This window comes from Procambarus clarkii, chromosome 44 (assembly GCF_040958095.1).
Source record: "Procambarus clarkii isolate CNS0578487 chromosome 44, FALCON_Pclarkii_2.0, whole genome shotgun sequence".
In the NCBI taxonomy this organism is placed as follows: Eukaryota; Metazoa; Arthropoda; class Malacostraca; order Decapoda; family Cambaridae; genus Procambarus; species Procambarus clarkii.
The window spans coordinates 22,509,311-22,519,310 of record NC_091193.1 but is presented as its reverse complement, the minus strand read 5'-3'; positions in this window follow the sequence as shown (position 1 = coordinate 22,519,310).

Genomic DNA, 10,000 nt, shown 5'->3' with positions numbered 1-10,000 from the left:
GATTTGTGCCATAATACTTTCTGAACGATTTCGAAACACTTGGAATTTACACTTAAGTCCTTGGTAGTGACTTGAGTCTCCAGGAGAGAGGTTAGGGGCCATCTCTCCTGGCTACGGGACACTGGTGGTGCCCAGCTCAGCCCTCTGACCTGGGCACCAGGCTTGAAGTTAGGCTGTATGCTAACTTGACATTAGGAAACGGATTGACCTGTGTCCCCCTGGCGTGGGATGACCCTGGAAGCGGGCGTTGCCTGCTGCTTTGACCGCAAAGTAGGGCGCTGGCTGTACTCGTAGCGTGGCCAACCCGTCCTCTTAAAAATAACGTCACTTTTGGCTCGTATGCGCACTATGGCCAAATTTGGACGTAATTTGAAATGAAATTGACTCACAAAAGTGACGTACTGTTTCGTTTTCTGTTGGAGTCGTTCGGCCCTCCTCGGACAGCTTAGAAGAGGAACTTTCAATTAACGTTTTTCATAACGTTTTGAAACTTTTATGAGAATTTCCTGCCCCACCTAACCTATCAGAGGACCCTTAACTTACTGTTGTTGAAAAAAAATCCCAAATTTATTTTCAATTTATTTTCATTTTCAAATTACGTCCATATTCGGCCATACGGGCAAACGGCCAAAGCGACGTTCTTTTTAAGAGGACAGGTTGCTGTGGCACCCTCGTAGTGTGGCACCCTCGTAGTGTGACACCCTCGTAGTGTGACACTCTCGTAGTGTGGCACCCTCGTAGTGTGACACCCTCGTAGTGTGACACCCTCGTAGTGTGGCACCCTCGTAGTGTGACACCCTCGTAGTGTGGCACCCTCGTAGTGTGACACCCTCGTAGTGTGACACCCTCGTAGTGTGACACCCTCGTAGTGTGACACCCTCGTAGTGTGACACCCTCGTAGTGTGGCACCCTCGTAGTGTGACACCCTCGTATTGTGGCACCCTCGTAGTGTGACACCCTCGTAGTGTGGCACCCTCGTAGTGTGACACCCTCGTAGTGTGACACCCTCGTAGTGTGACACCCTCGTAGTGTGACACCCTCGTAGTGTGGCACCCTCGTAGTGTGACACCCTCGTAGTGTGACACCCTCGTAGTGTGGCACCCTCGTAGTGTGACACCCTCGTAGTGTGACACCCTCGTAGTGTGACACCCTCGTAGTGTGACACCCTCGTAGTGTGGCACCCTCGTAGTGTGACACCCTCGTAGTGTGACACCCTCGTAGTGTGACACCCTCGTAGTGTGGCACCCTCGTAGTGTGGCACCCTTGTGACCTGGAATGTCCTGCGTGTGTGTCACTAGTGGAGTGTGGTGGAGTGTAAGGTATGCACTGAACAGTGGTAAGGCAGCTGCGTTGTAAAAGACGCACCATGAAGCAATAATGGTTTAGCGTCAACTGGTCATGAAGCAATAATGAGTTATCAAGTAAGACGCGAACAATAATGTATGACAATGATTCCTCCAGTTGATGTCAACAGTCAACAAGAGTGGAGCAGTCAACAACAGCTACCATTAACCTTAATAACCCAGTCTTTACAGCGAGCGTACAATGGGGGAGAGAGAGAGAGAGTTATCAGGGAAAAGCACCAAGCCATTACGACTATATAGCACTGGGAAGGAGTCAGGATAAGAATTTGGGATGGGACGGAGGGAAAGGAATGTGCCCAACCACTTGGACGGTCGGGGATTGAACGCCGACCTGCTTGAAACGAGACCGTCGCTTCGGTGGCTGGCGCATCTAGTGAATAGAAAGAGGACAAGTTGACCAGGCGTCAGTAACAGCACCCAGCAACTGGTGGTTGGAGGGGTAGTCCTGGCACGCTTCTACCCCGTCATGCACACGAAGACACGCCCTACACTACCATGCATACCAAGAAGGAAATCCAGAAAGCCACCAATACCTGGTACAGCAGACCCATCAACCGACCCAAGGCCTACAGGTACTCGTACAAGGTACTTCAAGAAACGGAGAAGGTGGCGCGATCACGGGCGTCGTGAAGGCTGTCGGTTTCTACTCGAAGGTGGAAACACTTGAAGCAACGCTCGTTGACCCCTCCCAAGAGTCTGCAAACTGGGTTTTTGTAAGTTTTTGAGCGGAGCTGCCTGAGTGAGAGTGGCGGCGGGCGGGGTGACTCAACACAACCGTAAACCTCATTTCCCGCAGCACCCCGGGACGGGGACCTGGCAGCCCTCATAGCCGGCCACACTCCCGCAGCACCCCGGGACGGGGACCTGGCAGCCCTCATAGCCGGCCACACTCTCAACCAACTCGCAGATCCTTCTCCCTTACAACTGACTCTCAGAGCCTCGTCGCGCCTGTCAACCCACTCGCAGAAACTTTCCCCCTCTCAATCAATCCCCGGAGCTTCGTTTCCCCTTTCAACCGGTCTGAGAGCCTCGCCACTACTCTCAACCGGCCTGAGACCCTCGTCACTCCTCTCAACCGGTCTGAGAGCCTCGTCACTCCTCTCAACCGGTCTGAGAGCCTCGCCACTCCTCTCAACCGGTCTGAGAGCCTCGTCACTCCTCTCAACCGGTCCGAGAGCCTGGTCGGGCCTATGAGTGTTGGTTGAAAGGGGCTCTTAAGCCAGCCTTAGATCCCTGTCGCCCTTGTCAACCGACCTTGAGTTTAATCGCCCTCTCACTTCACGAAGCCCTTTTTCTTCATAATGCCAGGAGAAATCTGCCAATAAAGAGCGGCGAGCAGAGTGTGAGTGAGCATAGCGAGCGCCGGCCTACAAAAACTAGTTGTTTTATATAGGCGTTGAGTCAAGCGAGTGACCTTTTTGTCGTCCTCAACAACTTTTTATTCCAGTTTCGCTTTTACGCAAATTTTGTTTATATTTAAGACTATTAGATAAATAATTTGTTTAAATACATCAGGACGTTATCTTTGGGCACATTAGAGGGATATGTGTGTCTACGAGTATATTTCCCGTATCATAAAGGGAAATATATTCATGGGGGTCTATATTCACCTGAAGTAGATTCGGGGGTTGTGAGTTGTGCGTTCTCTTGCGATGGTTATATGTGTACATTGGTTGTGTGTTGCTGGTGTGAATGATTCTGGTTATGTTCTGCTGGTGTGCAGAGATGTTGTGTCTGATAGAGCCTTGTTGTTATTTGTTAATAGTGGCTTTGACAGAGATGTTATCATCCTACCTACATAGTGACAGCGTTGGAGATGATGGTCTCAGAGTCATAGAGACGACATTCGTCTATGTAACGTAGGAATATATATACAGGAAAGGGTTAAAAACACAACAAAGGAAAGAGTTAAGAATACACAAATGAAAAGGTTAATTGTTAAGGAGTATTGTCACTGATGGCTTCCTGTACACTAAGACTTTGGAGTCTTAACTCCAGAGTCTCAACTCTGGAGTTAAGACTCCACAAGACAAGGAAAATACCTTAAAGACCTCATGCGGAGATATTGATGCAAAACAGAACAATACAATAAGTTACTTCAAAGGAAAAGGAAATTAAATTATCAGTAGGTAACGCTCAGCTAGCATTTGGAAGGGATATGAGGACAAGAAGCTGGGAAAGGATGGAATGATATCCCTCCACTTTGACTGTCGGGAATCGAACGCCGACCTGCATGACACGAGACCATCGCTGTACCGACCAGTCCAAGTGGATGGAAAGGATCACGCAATAATGTGTTGTTTACAATTGATAAATGACAGCTGGATAACCAGACACACAGATAACTAGCCAACACATCGTTAACAGTTAGTTCACTAGACACGGATGACGGCCAGTCAGGACTTACAAGTTACCAAAAGCAGTTGTGAATTGATATTTGGAAACCACACATGTGGTATGTGGTCTGGTCATCATCATATATCATCATCATATATCATCATCATATATCATCATATATCATCAGCCGCGTTATTGTGACTCAACGACCGCATCTGGATATATGCAAGTCAAGAAACCAATAATATATGAACACTGGCGGAGAATACAATAAAACCTGGAGGAATGACTTACTTTTCCCAGAGCAGCCAGCGAGGGAAGGACAAGCTGCGTGTACTGTCCACCCTGACCCGGTGGACCCGCCAGTACCCGTACACGGTACTGGACCCGCCAGTACCCGTACACGGTACTGGACCCGCCAGTACCCGTACACGGTACTGGACCCACCAGTACCCGTACACGGTACTGGACCCGCCAGTACCCGTACACGGTACTGGACCCGCCAGTACCCGTACACGGTACTGGACCCGCCAGTACCCGTACACGGTACTGGACCCGCCAGTACCCGTACACGGTACTGGACCCTCCAGTACCCGTACACGGTACTGGACCCACCAGTACCCGTACACGGTACTGGACCCTCCAGTACCCGTACACGGTACTGGACCCGCCAGTACCCGTACACGGTACTGGACCCACCAGTACCCGTACACGGTACTGGACCCACCAGTACCCGTACACGGTACTGGACCCGCCAGTACCAACAGTAGCACCCCCCCCCCCTCCGTCTCTCTCCGGGACTTGCCCAATAATGTATCAATGACGCAGCAGGAACGACAACCTCTGACGACTGCATATGTGAATGTCTAGATATTGAAAGGACGAATATACAGGCAGTGAAAGGACGAATATACAGGCAGTGAAAGGACGAATATACAGGCAGTGAAAGGACGAATATACAGGCAGTGAAAGGACGAATATACAGGCAGTGAAAGGACGAATATACAGGCAGTGAAAGGTCGAATATATAGGCAGTGAAAAGACGAGTATATAGGCAGTGAAAGGACGAAGATATATGCAGTGAAAGGGAATATACAGGCAGTGAAAGGACGAATATATAGGCAGTGAAAAGGCGAATATATAGGTAGTGAAAGAATGAACAGTAGGCAGTGAAAGGACGAATATGCGTTAGAATTAAAGACGAATATGAAGGCAGTGAAAAAACGAACATGTAGACAGTGAAAGGACGAATATGCATGCAGTGAAAGGCAGAGTACACAGGCAGTAAAAAGGACGAATATGTAAGCAGTGAAGAGGAATATACAGGCAGTGAAAGGGCGAATATGTAGGCAGTGAACAGACGAATATACAGGCAGTGAAAGGACGAATATACAGGCAGTGAAAGGACGAATATACAGGCAGTGAAAGGACGAATAAACAGGCAGTGAAAGGACGAATATACAGGCAGTGAAAGAACGAATATACAGGCAGTGAAAGGACGAATATACAGGCAGTGAAAGAACGAATATACAGGCAGTGAAAGGACGAATAAACAGGCAGTGAAAGGACGAATAAACAGGCAGTGAAAGGACGAATATACAGGCAGTGAAAGGACGAATATACAGGCAGTGAAAGGACGAATATACAGGCAGTGAAAGGACGAATATACAGGCAGTGAAAGGACGAATATACAGGCAGTGAAAGAACGAATATACAGGCAGTGAAAGGACGAATATACAGGCAGTGAAAGGACGAATATACAGGCAGTGAAAGGACGAATAAACAGGCAGTGAAAGGACGAATAAACAGGCAGTGAAAGGACGAATATACAGACAGTGAAAGGACGAATATACAGGCAGTGAAAGGACGAATAAACAGGCAGTGAAAGGACGAATATACAGGCAGTGAAAGAACGAATATACAGGCAGTGAAAGGACGAATATACAGGCAGTGAAAGGACGAATATACAGGCAGTGAAAGGACGAATATACAGGCAGTGAAAGAACGAATATACAGGCAGTGAAAGGACGAATAAACAGGCAGTGAAAGGACGAATATACAGGCAGTGAAAGAACGAATATACAGGCAGTGAAAGGACGAATATACAGGCAGTGAAAGAACGAATATACAGGCAGTGAAAGGACGAATAAACAGGCAGTGAAAGGACGAATATACAGGCAGTGAAAGAACGAATATACAGGCAGTGAAAGGACGAATATACAGGCAGTGAAAGGACGAATATACAGACAGTGAAAGGACGAATATACAGGCAGTGAAAGGACGAATAAACAGGCAGTGAAAGGACGAATATACAGGCAGTGAAAGGACGAATATACAGGCAGTGAAAGGACGAATATACAGGCAGTGAAAGGACGAATAAACAGGCAGTGAAAGGACGAATATACAGGCAGTGAAAGAACGAATATACAGGCAGTGAAAGGACGAATATACAGGCAGTGAAAGGACGAATATACAGGCAGTGAAAGGACGAATATACAGGCAGTGAAAGGACGAATATACAGACAGTGAAAGGACGAATATACAGGCAGTGAAAGGACGAATATACAGGCAGTGAAAGGACGAATATACAGGCAGTGAAAGGACGAATATACAGGCAGTGAAAGGACGAATAAACAGGCAGTGAAAGGACGAATATACAGGCAGTGAAAGGACGAATATACAGGCAGTGAAAGGACGAATATACAGGCAGTGAAAGGACGAATATACAGGCAGTGAAAGGACGAATATACAGACAGTGAAAGGACGAATATACAGGCAGTGAAAGGACGAATATACAGGCAGTGAAAGCATGACTAGACAACATTGCAGAAATCCTTGAGGTCCGTGTTCAACATGACTAAGCACTTGGACATCCCAGTTGTGGGTTGAGCAAAGCATCGTTCGCTGCTCGCTGACCCCGCTAACTAGATCACAAGCGGCTAAGGTGAGCGCATGTAACAAGCAAACTTGTTTCACTAAACGGTGTTCAGAACACTTGTTAATGTCAGCTGTCGGGGGTCACTGTTAAGACTCTTCAACTCGCTATTCCTCGGAACTGATAACTTAAAAATATATAAATAATATGTTTTATATTCAGCGTTTAATGCTATCTTTCAGTGTACTGAGCGCTTAATGATATCTTTCAGCGTACCAAGTGCTTAATGATATCTTTCAGCATACTGAGCGCTTAATGATATCTTTCAGCGTATTGAGCGCTTAATGCTATCCTTCACCGCACTGACACTTAATGCTACCTTTCACTGTACTCAACTAGTTGTACTTTTTTATAGTAAGTTGCTATAAAATTTACTATTAAACCAAAAAAACGGCCAATCTACTCGTGAAAAACTCCCCAGACACCGAGCAGAACGCATTGAAGGAGACCAACGTCGTCTATGCCTTTAAATGTCCACTTGGGGACTGTAAGCCCAAAAGAACTCAGTATATAGGCAAGATAACAACATCTCTTTCCAGGCGTTTAACGATGCATAAGCAACAGGGCTCCATCAAGGAACATATAATCTCTTCTCACAACCAGACCATCACCAGAGAAATCTTAACAAACAACACAGAAATCATCGATAGATACAGCGATAGGAGGCGGCTCGACATCTGCGAGGCACTACACATCAAAAAGTCAACACCAGCAATCAACAGCCAATTAATGCACAACTATATTCTACCCACTTCAAGACCCCGAACCAATATGAAAGCAGCAAGAGGAAGTATGGGCCAATAGGCCTTCTACAGTTACTTCCATTCTTATGTTCTCAGATCCAAGTTATACTCATTGTTTCGTGTTCTGTCTTGTGTTTGTCACATGTTTGTTCACCTCACCCAAAACTTTTGTACCATATCACCTCACCCAATAGAGCATATGTTATTGAATTTGTGTGTAAATTAAGTCTCTGAAAATGTAATAAGCCATTACGAAACGCATTCAGGCGTCAGACCATAAATAAAAATGAATTTTGGAGAATTTATATTTCCATTACCACCGACAGTGAAGAAAAACATAAGAAATATTGAGAAAATTCGTGTTAGAATTATTAATCTTACCTTTTCGGTCATATTCAACAACATATGTTTACTAGAAAGACTGCTACCAAAATATACTAATATATATATGTATATATATATATATATATATATATATATATATATATATATATATATATATATATATATATATATATGTCGTACCTAGTAGCCAGAACTCACTTTTTGGCCTACTATTCAAGGCCTGATTTGCCTAATAAGCCAAGTTTTCCTGAATTAATATATTTTTTCCAATTTTTTTCTTATGAAATGATAAAGCTACCCATTTCATTATGTATGAGGTCAATTTTTTTTTTATTGGAGTTAAAATTAACGTAGATATATGACCGAACCTAACCAACCCTACCTAACCTAACCTAACCTATCTTTATAGGTTAGGTTTGGTTAGGTAGCCGAAAAAGTTAGGTTAGGTTAGGTTAGGTAGGTTAGGTAGTCGAAAAACAATTAAGTCATGAAAACTTGGCTTATTAGGCAAATCGGGCCTTGCATAGTAGGCTGAGAAGTGCGTTCTGGCTACTAGGTACGACATATATATATATATATATATATATATATATATATATATATATATATATATATATATATATATATATATTATATATATATATATATATATATATAATATATATATATATATATATATATATATATATATATATATATATATATAAACACTGATCCATGTAAGCGGAAAACTCCCATTTGAAGAATTAGAGAATGCTGAACACGTTTCGGCTCAAGTCGCCTTCATCAGAGCAAGATAGAGACTATCTCACTATCTTGCGCCGATGAATGCGAAATGAGCCGAAAACGAGTTCATCATTCATTAATTCTTTATATGTGTTTTTTCCGCATATATTTAAATACATGTCTGGAGTAATATTGCCTTAACAACAGAGATGAGGATACATATGTCTGACTTAGCCTTATTGCATGCTAATATGGCTACAATGTCTGTGTCGTCATGATGAGTTACATTTGAGACGGTATCAATACAAAGGAGATTTTAAACGCTTTATTCAGTACAGCAGATTATATATAATTGTTATTATGAAGTCTTACTGGCTATCTTGCCGGGGATGGTTTCAAGTGCTTAAGGTGCTCAAAGAGCTGACTTTCAGTCACATAAAATTAGTCCTCTTGTGTTTTTAAGTGTACTGGTAGCTAGTTGTTAGTGTACTGGTAGCTGGTTGCTAGTGTACTAGTAGCTAGTTGTTTATACAGAGTTCAGCCGGCTGTGTAAACTGACACTAACAGTGCGGAAATGTTAGTTCAGTCCGTCTTGTTGACGACTGGACTAAGCCATCAGTGAGGTGCTTCCTATCAGCCTCTTCTCCCCAGCGTTCCCTACGTCCCCTATAAAATATATATAAATATATATATAGAATATATAAAAGGTATCTTTACATTTTGCTATTGACCTATTTAAGTACATCTGTATTTATGTAATAATAATACTAGTTTAATAATAATAATAATTTATTCAGGTAAAAGTACATACATACAAAGTGAGTTACGAATAGAATGTTGTATTTCTAGATGTAGTTACTCTAGACTACATGAAGGGGGTTACAAGCGGGTCAAGAGGATGCTACACCACACTAACAACTCCCCATCACACAGTATAGGTATAGTGGTGCAGGGTCATGTGGTCACTAGTCTACACTGGTAAACTCTGCCTGCATTATGAGGCTACACTTTATTATTATTAATACATGAGGTACATCTGCATTAGTGCAGCTACCCTAGACTATATGAAGTGGAGTACAGTGTGTCACAAAAAGCTAACTAGGTGATGCTAAAAACTCCCCATCACACAGGATGGTTAGTCATACAGAGGCATGTGATAAGCAGTCTGCACTGACAGACTCCGGAAGCATTTTGAGGATATCATCAACACAAGATTGAATAAGGCAGCAGTGGTAATACAAGTCCCCATCTCGCAGGATGGTTAGTCATACAGGGCCATATGTTTAGTAGCCTGCACTGGTAAATTTTGGGTACACTGTGAGGATATCTTCAAGAATACAAGAGTGAATAAAGTAATTGCGAAGTTCCAGGTACCTCATGGAGCTATGCAATTACTTTATTCACTCTCGTATCCCCATCACACAGGATGGTTAGTCCGCCAGGTGAGGCGAGTCTACGGGACCACACCCTCATACTTCACCTGTCGGCGCGTCCTCACAAAAAAGTGAAGGCAAGCAAGGAAAAACTGTCCTATTTAAATTCAGGAAATT